Here is a 14283-nt window from a genome sequence, read left to right as displayed (position 1 = left end):
TCATTTTTAAATTTAATACAGGACTTAGGAAGAATTGTTTAATTGTATTTTAACAGATGTTTAGTACAGTCTTAAATATGGTGCCTGCTGGCCAGCTCAGGGGGGTGGGGGTGGGGGTGGGAGCAGATTCAGAAAAGGAACAATGGCCTCTGCCAGCATGTTTGGGAGGAAGCTGTCCTGTCTTCCCTACCCCACCCCTCCACTTGCCTCCCCCAGGTCTTGGCCCGATGCTGGACAATTCAGTTCCTCCCCATTTGTCTCTGGTGCCTTTCAAGCTGCTGCCCCAGCACTGGAGCTCAGGACTGAATCTGACTGTCGGCAGAGGATCCAATAGAAGATACCAGGACCGGCAAGAAGATACGTGCCTAAGTCTGTAAATGCAGAGTCTCCACCGCACCCCATCCACCAACACCGACACTGCTGTGAGCACGATACACTTCTATGCAAAGCCACTGAAATCTGCCAGTTGTTTCTTCTAGCAACTTCCCTCTCTGATACAGGTGGGCAGCATGCCACACACTCACACTTAGAGCATCCCTCATTGAAGGTGAACCTGACAGGTCATTAGCTCGCAGAGGCATGCACTTCTTTTTTAAAATATATTTTTATTGATTTTAGAGAGAAAAGGAAAGATATAAACATCAATGATAATAGAGAATCATGGATCGGCTGCCTTCTGCATGCCCCCTATTGGGGATTGAGCCCACAACCCGGGCATGTGCCCTGACTAGAAATTAAACCCTGACCTCCTGGTTCATAGGTGGACGCTCAACCACTGAGCCATGCCGGCCGGCCGGGCGAAGCATGCACTTCTTAAATAAACATCTATTCTTCCTTTTCTTTCTGTGTATCAAACACTGAGTCACAGAACAGGAAATAGAGAAGACCTGATTTTAAACAAATGTTTACTGAGAATTGATAGAACCAGTGACACAAAGAGGGACGGGACGTATTTGGAGTCTAAGTCACACAGAAATATGAATCCATATTCAGCAGCAAAGGTAGCTTTGTGATCGACTGACTCATTCATTTAACAGTTAAGCATCTACAGTGAACCAGGCTCTTGGAGCTGAAGATAAAAAATGAATGTCACAGCTCTAAGCTTTGAGGAGCACAGTCCTCCAAACATCCATCCTTCATCCATCCAGTAAATGTTCATTTATCTGCTCAGTACCCGGCGGGCTCAGAGCACATGTCTTGAGAGGAAACATTCCATAAAAAGGATTATGCACAGTCACTCTGCTTTTGAATAGTATCACAGATGCCAGAAGTTGGATTCAGGGAGAAATAAAATGGGTGGGGGACCTGGCCTGAGGCACTTCAGAGGGTCTGCCAACAAGAATGGCCAGGCTCTCTCCCTGTGGGGTGACCAGACCCTCCAGTGCAACTTGGGCCACCAGCCTCTCCCTCTTATTTCGTGTCTGACTAAGCACTTTCCCTGGAGGCGGTGTTTTTCTGTTTAAATCCCTATTTGCTTAGGGTGTTTGTCTCTTGTCAGTCTTCCCAGTGCCCTTATTTCCTCTCCTTTGCTTCCCAATCTGCCTTTCTGTCTCTTATTCAGAGAACTGTAATGTCAGGCCTGGCACGTCCCCTTCAAGGGCTCTGAGTCACTTTGAAGTAGATATTACTGAGGCCCAGAGAAGGGAAGGGGCTTGCCCAAGGTGAGCAAGTGTGTTGGTGATAGGAGTAGGCACTAGAGCAGTGATGGCGAACCTTTTGAGCTCGGCGTGTCAGCATTTTGAAAAACCCTAACTTAACTCTGGTGCCGTGTCACATATAGAAATTTTTTGATATTTGCAGCCATAGTAAAACACTTATATTTTCGATATTTATTTTATATATTTAAATGCCATTTAACAAAGAAAAATCAACCAAAAAAATGAGTTCGCGTGTCACCTCTGACACGCGTGTCATAGGTTCGCCATCACTGGCCTAGATCCAGGTCTCCTGATTCCTGACCCTTCTGGTAGAATGCACCAGTTCTGCCTTGATGAAGCCCAGGGGACAAGCTGCTCTTCTGAACCATGACTATCCTTCTGAACAGCCCACACCCTTCCTCAGAACCACTCTCTCCCAGCTCGGAGCTCACAGATTCCGTGGGAGCGGCCTCATTCCCTGGGACCTCCCTGCAGCCTCGCAGCTGTGTTGTCTTATCCTGTGGTTAGGATGTTCTGCTTTTCATCCCGAGTAATCAGTATTCTTTCAGAAAATTACCCTTTTGCCTAAGTTCTTTTGAGCTAGATATCTGCCCTTTAGAGCCCTGAGTTCTGATGATCTCTTCCAGTGGTTCTCAACCTTCTGGCACTTTAAATACAGTTCCTCATGTTGTGACCCAACCATAAAATTATTTTCGTTGCTACTTCATAACTGTAATGTTGCTACTGTTATGAATCGTAATGTAAATATCTGATATGCAGGATGGTCTTAGGTGACCCCTGTGAAAGGGTCATTCGACCGCCAAAGGGGTCGAGACCCACAAGTTGAGAACCGCTGTAAGACTTAGGCGCTAATGAAGTGCCCTTCATGGACTGATTTTGACTCTTGCTTTTTCTTTAATCCTCCACAGGCCTGTCCCTCTCTCTAGTCATTAGCTGTCCTTCCATCTGTGCAGCCTGTGCCTGAGGAAACTGCACAATGGCCAGGCCAAAGCCCTGAACACAATTACTGATGCCTCCAGAACATGACACCATTTAGAAATTAATTCCCTGGCCAATTCTTGAAGCCAAGGCTAAGTAAGCAACAAATGCTTTGTAATAGTTTAAAAGCTCATCTCCCATCTGGAAACTCCCTTGTGGCAGATCTATAATTTAGGTTTCACTTTAGTTTTAAACATTTTATTGCAAAAATAATATAACCCACAATTCAGAAGGCCTGGAAAACCATTATTATGTGTGTGTTTTTGCCATCCTAATGAGGGTCTTTCTGGTCTGTAAGTAACCTTAGTGCTGTAGGACAGGACCTCCAGCTTGCTGGTAATAACATAATTGTAACTTGATTAGGTAAGTTTCTTTTAACCCTGGAAAAGTTTATATAAACAGGAATGTGAAGCAAATTCAGCTCAGGCTTTTGCTATTTTGGAGTTAAGTTTAAGTGACCTGTATCTGTTTGGTATTTTAAGAACTTGCAATTTTAAGAGAATGTAATAAATTTGAGTATCCAATGGACTGATCTTGTGATTCTAGTTTTAAAAATGTAATTGAGTAGACCAAGTATGTCAAACTCAAAGGCTAACACGGGCCTAATAAACAAGGTTTAAGTTTATGTGGGCCATAAAAAAACAAAAGCTTCAATTTTCATAGAAATATAGGTTTATTTCTATAGAGACATGCTGAATACAAAGGGCTGAAATAAATGAGTAATCGTTAATGTAAAATAATAGAACATTTTAATAAAAATTAATATTTTTTCTTGAATATTAACCTATCAGACACCGAATAACTGCACAAATTAATAAGCATAACACAAGTAAACCTATTTTTCTTGTTCTCCGAAAGCAAAATATTTCCTGTTGCGCACACCAAACAAGTCAGTCCAAGACTAATGATGTGGCAATCGGCTGCTAAAATATTTGCTACTAGTATTAGTAGAGAGAAATGGTGCACATGCACGTAAGGCGTGTAAGGGAAATGAATGCAACACGATTATAGTAATCAGTCATTAGCGAACTGTAGTTGTAGTCATAGTTCGTTATTAATAATTATGTATAACAGGATATTGTAAAAATTAAGTTAAGAAATGTTTATTAAAATTTTTTTTTACATACCATTATATTGGCTGGGCCGCAAAAATATTTGTTGTGGGCCACATGCAGCCTGCCACGAGTTTGACATGCTTGGTATAGATTTGTCATTTAAGTTAAAAGGTGCAATACAATTCTATTAAGATTGTAAGCAGTATGAGAACATTTAAGGCAACTTAGGATTCACCATATGTAGTTGGTTAAGAACTTGGGAAGGCTTGTGAGCAAACAAGTATTCTAAATGATAAAGTGTTAACTTCATAAATGTGGTTTAAAATTGTTAAGGCATTTTAAATAACTAAATTTCTGAATGGGACCACTTTTCAAGGTTTCTTAACAGTGTTATATGTTACTGTTTTTATCAAATAAAGTTATAAGTAGACTAAAGCAGTTTAAGTTCAATCTAAAAGGTTAAGGAAAACCTAACATTTTAAATTTGAATAAAATATTAATTGAAAATAAAAATAATTCTAAGCAGCTTTTTTGTATATATATATGTATATATATATATATTACAGTAAAAATATACAGCATGTTTGCCTAATGTTAGAAATTCAGTATTTATTTTTTAAGCAGTGATTTGCTCCTTACATTCTGTCAACAACTAATATTCTCTACATTTTACAGCTGGGGAAACAGAGGCAGAGGAAGGAATCAGTGGCCAGAGTGGAGGCACCAGGAGGCAAAACAAGAGCCAGCGCTGCACTTGGTCACATGGCCCCACCTCTCCCCACTGGCCTGGCTTGCCCACTGTTTAGTTGGCCTCTAAAGTGTCCTTATTACAGGTAAAGTGAAACCCCACAATGAAGAATCACCCTTTATCTCCAGAAGTGATTATGTGACTAATTTGAAATCTCTGTGACTCCTTGTTTTCCTCTTCAGCATCAATTCTAGGACCATAATGGGGGTGGAAAGCTACCACTTGGCCTGAGAAGTTTAGTCTGAATTCTGGGAAAGAGGCAGCCTGGCTCCTTAACCGTAAATAGGTCATTAAGAACAAGAACAAGTGGATGTTTCTCTCTCCCCCCACCCCCTCTATCCCCTTTCCTCTTTCTCTCTAAAAACAACTTTTTAAAAAAGACTAAATACATTGGGATTGAATGGCCCTCAGTCCCAGCTGAGCCAACCCTCTGAGGACTGTGACGTCCCACCCGGAGGACAAGGACAGGAGGAGAGAACACAGCTCCCTGGAGAAGGGCAGTGCGGCACAGTGAGAACAGTGGCATTGGTCAGGAGGCCTGCATTTAGGTCTCTGATCTGCCTTTGGCCGAGCAGCCAGGGCAAACCACTTCCTCTAGCTGAGGCCAGCTCCTTCATCAGTGAAATGGGGTGAATGTTTGCCTCTGCTTGAGTCAAAAATTTGTCAGAGTGTTATGAAAAAAAGAGAAAGCTTTTTGTAACATTAAAAAAAAAAAGCCTGATTATATATTGATGGGAATGGGCTTCAGAAGAGCAGGCCAGTTACATTTTGAGTCCTTTAGAGCTCTGATATTTCCAATGGCTCTGTTTGCAATCCAGCCCCATCATTGGGCTCGAGGGGTGTCAGAGGCCTGGGTTAGACCCTGAGAACAGCTTGTAAAGGCCTACCACTGACTTTGTAACCTCATCTCAGCTCCTCTTTCCTTCTGAAGAAAGGAATAACTGTCCCCGACTAGTAGGGAGCTGGTCTGGCTCAGGGCACATGTTCCCAAGTGCCCCAGCTATAACTGCTTGGTGTGTGCAAAGTTGCAAGGACAGTTGAACATGGACTTTGCATCAAGGACATTAATCAAGGATTTGAAAATAATTGCCTCCCATAGCCCTGACTGAGTAGTTCAGTTAGTTAGAGCATCGTCCTAATAGGCCAAGGTTGTGGGTTCAATCTCCAGTCAGGGCACATACGAGAATCAACCAATGAATGCATGTGGAACAAATAGCTCTCTCTCTCTCTCTCTCTCTCTCTCTCTCTCTCTCTCTCCCTCCCTCCCTCTCCCTAAAAATCAATGAATAAAAATTAAATATAAAAAAGGAATTGCCTCCTGGAAACTAAATCCTGATTTCTGAAAATTCAGCAGAAAGGGAGGATAATTACATTCCAATACAGTCAGGGCTGCACACAGAAGTAGAGTTTAAATAGGAGGATTGCCCTAGCCGGTTTGGCTCAGTGGATTGAGCGTCAGCCCATGGACTAAGGAGTCAAGGGTTTGATTCCAGTCAAGGGCACAGTACCTCAGTTGCAGGCTCGATCCCCAGCCCCAGTAGGGGCATGTGTGGGAGGCAGCCAATCAATGTGTCGCTCTCACATTGATGTTTCTCTGTCTCTCACCCTCCCTTCCACTCTCTCTAAAAATCAATGGAAAAATATCCTTAGACGAGGATTAACAAAAAAATAAAAATAATAAATAAATAAGAGGATTATTAGGAGGGAAAAGAAGCCCTCTCTGAGAATTAACCTTTAGCTGAGTCAGGTCAGACTGACTCAGGGGGCATTGGGAAGCCCATGTCCTCATTGCAGTCCATTTCCCATTCCCCCACTCATAGCTGCTTGCCAATTCATATCCATGAATTTGGTTTAAGAAATTACTCTCTGTGGTAGGCAGGATTCTCATTTGGCCCCCAAGATTCCCGAGCCTGTTGCACATACAACTTTTCCAGTTACTAGTATTTAGTCAAACACTAATCTAAGTACTGCTGGATTTGCAGATGTAATTAAGATTCCTAATTAGTGACCTGGGTCCTTTAAGGCAGAGAGTTCTCTCTGGTTGGTTTGGAAAGAAATCAGAGTTCAAAGCATGAGAAGGACTCAGCCTGGCTGACTTAAAGATGGAGGAGCCATATGGCAAGGGATGCAGGCAGCCTCTGGATGCTGATAGTAGCCCCTGCTGACAGCCAGCCAGCAAGGAAATGGATCCTTATTCCTACAACCACAGGAACTGAATTCTGCCAATAAGAATGAGCTCAGAAGCAGGTTTTTCTCTAGAGTCTCCTGATGGTAACTCAGCCAGCCAACACCTTGATTTCAGCCCCATGAAACCCTGAGCAGAGAATTCAGTCTTGCTGTGTGACTTCTGACTTACAGAATTGCAAACTAATAAACGGGTGGTATTTTAAGCCACTAAATTTATGTTAATGCTCCTCATTATGTGGCCTGGAAATTAGGCAGTTTCCATCAGTAACAGTAATTAGTAGCTGATTACACAGCCAAATCAATTTGGGAGTTTTCTCATTTGGTCAGAAAACTACAATTATAATTTTTTAAAACTTTTTAAAAAAATATATTTTTATTGATTTTTTTTACAGAGAGGAAGGGAGAGAGATATAGAGAGTTAGAAACATCAATGAGAGAGAAACATCGATCAGCTGCCTCCTGCACGCCCCCTACTGGGGATGTGCCCGCAACCAAGGTACATGCCCTTGACCGGAATCGAAACTGGGACCCTCCAGTTCATAGGGGCCGATACTCTATCCACCGAGCCAAACCAGCTAGGGCTAATTTTTTTAAACTTTTCATTTTGAATTAATTACATACTTACAAAAATGTTGTAAAGAGTACAAAGAATTTTCATATACCCTTCACCCCAACTCCTCAAATGTTATATAACCACAGTGCAGTAATCAAAATTTGGAAATTAATATTGGTACAATACTATACAAATTTCACCAGCTGTCCTATAAATCTCCCTTTTGTGGTTCAGGGTGCAACCCAGAATCACATATTCCATTTAGTCATTATGCCTCTTTAGTCTTTTTTAGTCTGGAACACTCTCTCAGTCTTTCTTTGTCTTTCATGATTTTGACATTTTTGAAGAAGTACTTGCTAAGTTATTTTGTAGAATGTCCCTTATTTTAGGTGTCTCATGTTTTCACATGACTAAAGTCAGGTTATACATTTTTTGGCAAGAATATTACAGATATAGTGTGTCCGTCTCAGTGCCTTATATGAAGAGGCACATGATGCTGACTTGGTCCATTCCTGGTCCATTAACTTTGATCACTTGGTTAAGGTGGCTGCCAGGATTCTTTACCATTTTCCCCTTTGTGATTAATAATTACCTTGAGAGAGATTCTATGAGGCTGTTAATATCCTGTTTCTCATCATATTTTACTAAGTTTAGCATACACTGATGATTCTCCTATAAAATAATTATTACTATGGCATTTGCCAAATGGTGACTTTTCTTTTACATTTATTAGGTAGAATTCTAATAATTCTATAAATTCTAGAATTTGTAGAGAAGAGCTTTCCTTCCTCTACCAACAATTTGTTTATGTCAGTATGGACATACTGGGCTTTTACTTTAGTCTATGGGTCACAATCCATTTCTTTCACGATTTTCCCAGAGGAGCCCTTTCAGGTTGGCCCGTGTCTTTTGGACATGCCTCCGTCATTGGTTGGGACCTCAGCAAAATGATTATTTTCGGGTGCCACAGATGCCCTGCGGTCATCTCCAACCCTGAAAGATCTCCTGTTTCCTCTAATAAAAGAATGATATTTAGAAACCAAGATCTATGAGTTACTGTGTCCAACTATTCTAAGTGTTTGTAGTTTTCTTTGATACTGTGGATCATTAATCCTTTCATAGTCACACACACACACACACACATACACACTCACATTTTGGTAAAAGACAGTCAAGGAGCTGGATTTCTCTTGCTTCACTAGACCCCACTGAACCTCAGCCTCTACATTTTCTTGGTCCAGCCCACGTGCTCCCATCCTGTGCCCTCCCAGGTGCTCCCATCACTCCTCTTCTGGGACCCTTCCCATTCACCACCCAGGGACCCTCTCCCTGCTTCCAGCTCTAATAATATTAATACTACTAATAACAGCAGCTACCTTTTATTGAGCACTTGTGCTCCAGGCAAACAGGATTTCATCAGATCCTTAGAGTAATCCATGAAGAATGCATTGTTCCTATTTTTTTTTTTTTTTAGCCAGAGGTGATACTGAAATTTTATTTAATATAAATATAATGCACTTTCATCTACAGCACTCATATGCGGCTCCTTGGTTATGACATCAGAGCTACCCAGACTTTCAGGGTAACTGAGGAGAACAAAAATGTAGATTCCTTCTCTTTGTACATTTATTTCTCATATTCTCACTACACATGTTCAGGCAGGTAGAATTTGCCCCATTATTGTCCCTTCTGGGTCAGGTCATAGGGGCTCAGTACTTTCCGTATCCCTAGCATGTTGGCAGTGGCTATGCACTCAAAGGTCCCAGGGTTTTGGTTGTTACCCTCTTGTTCCTCTTGATCTTTCCGCATCTTCTCTACGGTTTCACGGCTCATAGCCTTTGCTGGGAAGGGCAACTTGTGGGCAACCTGGTGGAGGAAACCTTGTATCTCTGAATTCACAGCTGCCTATCTCTTTAATGAAGCTGGTGGCCAGTCTTCAGAGGAGTCACATAGTGATCAATGGCGCCTTTGCCGCCCCCCATATGCTGTCCCATACCCTTGCGGGGGATGGGCTTGAAAGGGGCTAGTACTCGCCATAAGGCAAACATGTTCTTGGGGTCCATAGAGCGGTTGATTGTCAGGCGCATCATTTCAAAATGGCCCCAGTAGAGGTAACCACCACCCAGTGCCAAGATTGCAAAATTGCCTTCTGTGAACTCAGTATCTTCAGTTGAAGGTCCCTGTATGTCACGCAAGTTCTTAGGTTCTTTTCACACTTTTGGCACAAGTGGTATTCTTTCAACAAATCTAAGCTTGGCCAGGTTGCATAGGCGCTGTGGTTGCCAAACTCGCTGTTTACTCCTGTGCCCCTCCCCCACTCCCTTGTCCCAGGTTCCGCTTGCCTTCATCCAGTCCTTCCTATATAGCAGCTCCAGCCTAATGCGTGGCTGTGCTCTTAGTGAAATAGCTGGCTCCTTCCTAAATGCGACCTGGAATGGTCGCTAAAGCTCTAACCAGGCATTCAGCTTTGCAGCCTGCACCCTCTGAGAAATATATTGCCACTAAGCCTGAAAAAAAAAAAAATCTAAGCTTGGGACTTTCAGGAATGGAAACATCCTCGAAAGTTGGCACCGGGAGCAGTGTCTTTAGGCCAGCACTGGTGGGTGGGACTGCCCAAGAACCTGATAAAGGCACTCGTAGGAGAGGCGCACTGGCCCGGGCAAGCTGACGCCACATGGCCATGCGTGTCCAGCCGCGCCCGGCTCCCCACAGCGACCACAGAGGTTACCTTGACACAGAGTATGGTGCTCTAGGGCCTGCTGGGATTCGCTGTCCCTATTTTATAGTCAAAATATCGAGGCTCCAGAGGGTATGTCACACAGCACAGTAAGCAGAGATCCTCAGCCAGTTCTCCCCAACCCTGCCCTTTGCCTGCATCCTACCCTAAGGTTGGCTGTAGGTCTGCCTTTGGGCAAACCCCTAGGAGCTGGGAAGGTTAAGGCAGCAGGAACTGGAAACCACTGGAACCATACCATGTGGAGGGGCATAGAGTTGGGCAATGGCCAGGGCAGTGGAGACAGCAGGTGGACTCTCCACACCAGCGAGTCTAGCAGAGGTGGGGGTGGAGCTGTTAAGTCCTTGATGGGCCCTGCTACCCCCTCCCCGCCCCTCCTCTTCTCTTCCTCCTTCACACACACTTTCCTACCCGTTCCTGACCCCCATGAAAAGGCTCTCAGCCCCCTTCTTTGGCCTGGAATCCCAGACAACACCTTACCTTCTGTAATTAGAAAGGAAAGGCTGGGAAATGTAAAAAATAGCCAATACCTGGCTAAGGAAAGGCTGTGGTGAGGACCAGTTTCTGAGGGTAAAGAGTATCAGATATCTTCCTATTTGAGGGTTACCCTTCCTTTGGAGAGCGCATGAAAGCTTCGGCCGATGAACTGGAAAATAAATCTGGGAAGAGGGCCCTTTTCTGCCTGCAGCAAGAAAACCAGAGGCTGTGGCCCTGGGCACTTCCTGCCCCAAGAGCCAGGGCAGGAAGCACTCAGCCAGCACCCATGCCCAGGAAGAAGGGTGCTCCTGCCCTGGATCAAAGGAGCTCCGGGTCTGCTCTTGTTCCTCCATTGCCCTTACCTCACAGCTGAGTTCCCCTTCCTCTTTGGTTCTCCAAGTGCCCTCTGCAACTAAGAGAACTAGCAACCTCTGTAGCACCTGGAACTTTGTGAGAAATGCAAATCTTGGGGCCCCACACCAGATTTACTGAATCAGAAAATGGGGCTGCAGCCCAGTGATCTGTTTAAACAGCCCTCCAGCTTGCTCACCTGCCCACAAGTTTGAGCACCTCTGTTCGCGGGACCTCAGATGACCTGATTATGTTATTGATGGTGACCATTCTAAAATGAGGATAAACAGGGACCTGGAGGAAGTGGGAGGAAGACTAGCCTGGCTAGGCAGCCCTCAGGAGGGGTTCTAGCAATTAGGCTAGACTTCAACAGCACTTTGATATGGTAAGAGCTCCCCAGGACAGGAGCAGTGTTAAATCAATAGTCCATTAGACTGACAACACGAATGTTGGCAGACACAATTGAAATTTTGGTGAAGAATGATAAAATTACTTGGTTCTATGCCTCATACTATATTGTTGACAGAACCTGGGAGTATACGCTCAATTTAAAATTGCTTCATATCTTTTCTCCACATCAAAACCCTGAAGGCCATGTCCCACTACTCCGGCCCATGTCCCCAACAGGTACTGGCTGTCACTTCAACAAATCTAATTTCCCTGCCACTCTCTTATCTCTATGTGAATTTGCCTCATTGTTTCCTCCCTTCTGCAGGGAACAAGCAGAAACACTCAGAGTTATTAAATGTTGACATCAATCCTTGTCAGCTATTTGATTAGTGGTAAAATAATAAATATTCCCCAGGTTATTAAACAACAGTCTGAGAGGGCTGCTCACTAAACATGGACCGGAAACAAGACAGTGATGAGCCCTATGTTCTTTTCCCTACCCAGGATGTGGAGCTATCAGACTACAGGAGTCTGAAATGTTTTCACTTACAAGACTTCTGATACCAAATGTGTGGGGTTTTTCTACACCAACAACCAGTTCTCTAGCTCTCTGACACCAACTGGGTATCTAACAATTCAATTCCATTCTGGTCCTAACTGCCCAGAGGTAACCTCAGACCCTACATACAGGTCAAGGGTTCAGTTCTAAAAGACTGCCCTAACTTCAGATGCCAGTTACAAGTATTGTGTGTCCAGGCTACCCACTCTTCTGTCCAACTTGGCGACAAAGTCGGGGGTTCTCACAACTCCCTCCTTTCGGGTTCAGTAATTTGCTAGAGAGGCTCACAGAACTTAGAAAAGTGCTTTACTTGCTATTATCAGCTTATTATAGAGGATACGACTCAGGAATAGCCAAATGGAAGAGATGCATAGGGCGAGGTAAGAGGGTAGAGGTGCATAGGGCTTCCATGCCCTCTCTGAGCGCAACACCCTGAGCTTTCCCAGCTCCATCATTTAGGGTTTTTCATTGAGGTATTACACAGGCATGATTGACTAAATCATAGACCATCTCTGGTCCCCCTCCCCTGCCTGGAGATGGGGGGAGGCTGAAAGTTCCAACCCTCTAATCCAGTGGTTCTCAACCTTCCTAACGCCACCACCCTTTAATACAGTTCCTTATGTTGTGGTGACCCCCAATTTCATTGTTACAAATTGAACATAATTAAAGCATAGTGATTAATCACACAAACAATATGTAATTATATATGTGTTTTCCGATGGTCTTAGGCGACCCCGGTGAAAGGGTCGTTCGACCCCCAAAGGGGTTGCGACCCACAGGTTGAGAACCGCTGCTCTAATCTTACTTGGTCTTCCACCACCCCCATCCTGAAGCTATCTAGCCTCCCCCCACCAGTCATCTCATTAGCATACAAAAACTCTCATCACCGCCTGGCTGTTGTGGCTCAGTGGGAGAGCATCTAGCTATGAACCAGAAGGTCATGGTTCCATTCCCAGGTCAGGGCACATGCCCAGGTTGTGGGCTTGATCCCAGTGGGGGGCATGCAGGGGCAGCCAATAAATGATTCTCTCTCATCATTGATGTTTCTCTCTCTCCCTCTCCCTTTCTCTCTCTGAAATCAATTATATGTATGAAACCTCTCATCACTCCAGAGATTCCAAGAGTTTTTGGAGTTATGTGCCAGGAACTGATGACAAAGATCACATATATATTTTTTACTATATCACAATCGGCCAGGTGAGTCCACAGAGCAGTGAAAGTACCAACTAGAAGAAAGAAAGGGCCCTGGCCGGTTTGGGTCAGTGGGTACCAGCCGTGGGCAAACTACGGCCCGTTTGAAATGAATAAAACTAAAAAAAAAAAAAGACCGTACCCTTTTATGTAATGATGTTTACTTTGAATTTATATTAGTTCACACAAACACTCCATCCATGCTTTTGTTCCGGCCCTCCGGTCCAGTTTAAGAACCCACTGTGGCCCTCGAGTCAAAAAGTTTGCCCACCCCTAGGATAGAGCATCAACCTGCAGACTGAAGTGTCCCAGGTTCGATTCTGGTCAAGGGCACATGCCAGGGTTGTGGACTTGATCCCCAGTAGGGGGTACGCAGGAGGCAGCTGATCAATGATTCTCTCTCATCATTGAAGTTTCTATCTCTCCTCACGTTCTCTCTGAAATCAATTAAAAAATATATTTTTAAAAAGAAATGATTAAAAAAAACAACAACCATTGGTTCTGACTTTTCAGCTCACCTGGATGTTTTCCCCCCACTACATTGAAAGATGGACATGAGTGCTTTAAATATTAGATCAGAAGATTGCTCCTAACGTTATTTCTTCAAATTGCAATATAAACAGCACTTTTCAAAGGAAGTAACACTTACCTGACTGGAAAGGTGGCCTGCCTTTGAGATATTTGAGCCCACCAAATAATAATGCATTTTCTCAGGTATTGGCCTTCACAGAGGCAGAATAAGTAAGAATGAGAGGGATGATTGTCTCCTATTTCTCTAGGTTAGAGTTCCTTAAAAAACATTATTATTGTTATTATTATTATTATTATTATTGTATTTATTGACCTGTGTGTGAGGTACTGCTCAACGTCCCAGAGAAAGAGCAATGAACAGAAGAGAAATATAGATTGTCAGAGGTGATGAGTGCTGGGGAGAAAAATAAAGCCGGGCAGAAGAGGGAGAAGGAAGGATTTTGAACGAGTGTCCAGGGTGACTATCACAGATGTACTTCGGGGGTGACTCCCTCCAGCCTTGATGTAATTTCACCTCGAGCCCAGCAGCCATTTGGACAGTCCTCTGTACCTGTCCTATGCTCCCGAGGACCGAAGGATAAAAACGGGATAAAGCTCCCCAAATCCTTCCAGGGATGATGTCCCCGAAGAGCCCGAAGGACCTGGTTGTCTTCCAGATCGGAGGAGCTTGCTTTCGGTTCAGTGGCCTCCTCTCGAGCAGGTCGCAGCTCCGTGTGTGACGCGCCCGGGCTTTGCCCAAATATGTCTCTTCCCCCCTCCCTTGTCCTGCGCCCCCGAGTCGAGGGGCTGGCACTTGGACGTCGCCCGGCCTCAGTGTCCCAGGCCCGTCCTGCGGGGAGCGCGCCTCCGCGATGCCCTTCCGAAAAGGTAG

At 44.2% G+C, this 14283-nt stretch overlaps 1 protein-coding gene, 1 long non-coding RNA gene and 1 pseudogene across 7 annotated transcripts in view; 2 read left to right on the top strand and 1 right to left on the bottom strand.

Annotated features, from left to right (window-relative positions):
* Positions 1-208: 208 nt before the first annotated feature.
* Positions 209-4732, top strand: LOC106726638. Its single transcript, XR_001362709.1, has 3 exons — positions 209-500; positions 4367-4524; positions 4622-4732. It is a non-coding gene; the product is annotated as an uncharacterized LOC106726638 (long non-coding RNA).
* A 4091-nt stretch (positions 4733-8823) lies between these two features.
* LOC102259818 lies at positions 8824-9862 on the bottom strand (annotated as a pseudogene).
* A 4351-nt stretch (positions 9863-14213) lies between these two features.
* PFKFB3 (6-phosphofructo-2-kinase/fructose-2,6-biphosphatase 3) overlaps positions 14214-14283 on the top strand; it is an 84293-nt gene continuing 84223 nt past the window's right edge. For all 6 annotated transcript variants that reach the window (XM_014542288.1, XM_014542289.1, XM_014542287.1 and 3 more), the window contains exon 1: positions 14214-14279. The gene's annotated coding sequence lies outside the window, so the exon portion shown is untranslated. The remainder of the gene's footprint in view (positions 14280-14283) is intronic.

This window comes from Myotis brandtii, unplaced genomic scaffold (assembly GCF_000412655.1).
Source record: "Myotis brandtii unplaced genomic scaffold, ASM41265v1 scaffold297, whole genome shotgun sequence".
NCBI classification, from domain to species: domain Eukaryota; kingdom Metazoa; phylum Chordata; class Mammalia; order Chiroptera; family Vespertilionidae; genus Myotis; species Myotis brandtii.
Note: the sequence above shows the minus strand (reverse complement) of the source record. Positions and strands in the feature narration are given on the sequence as shown.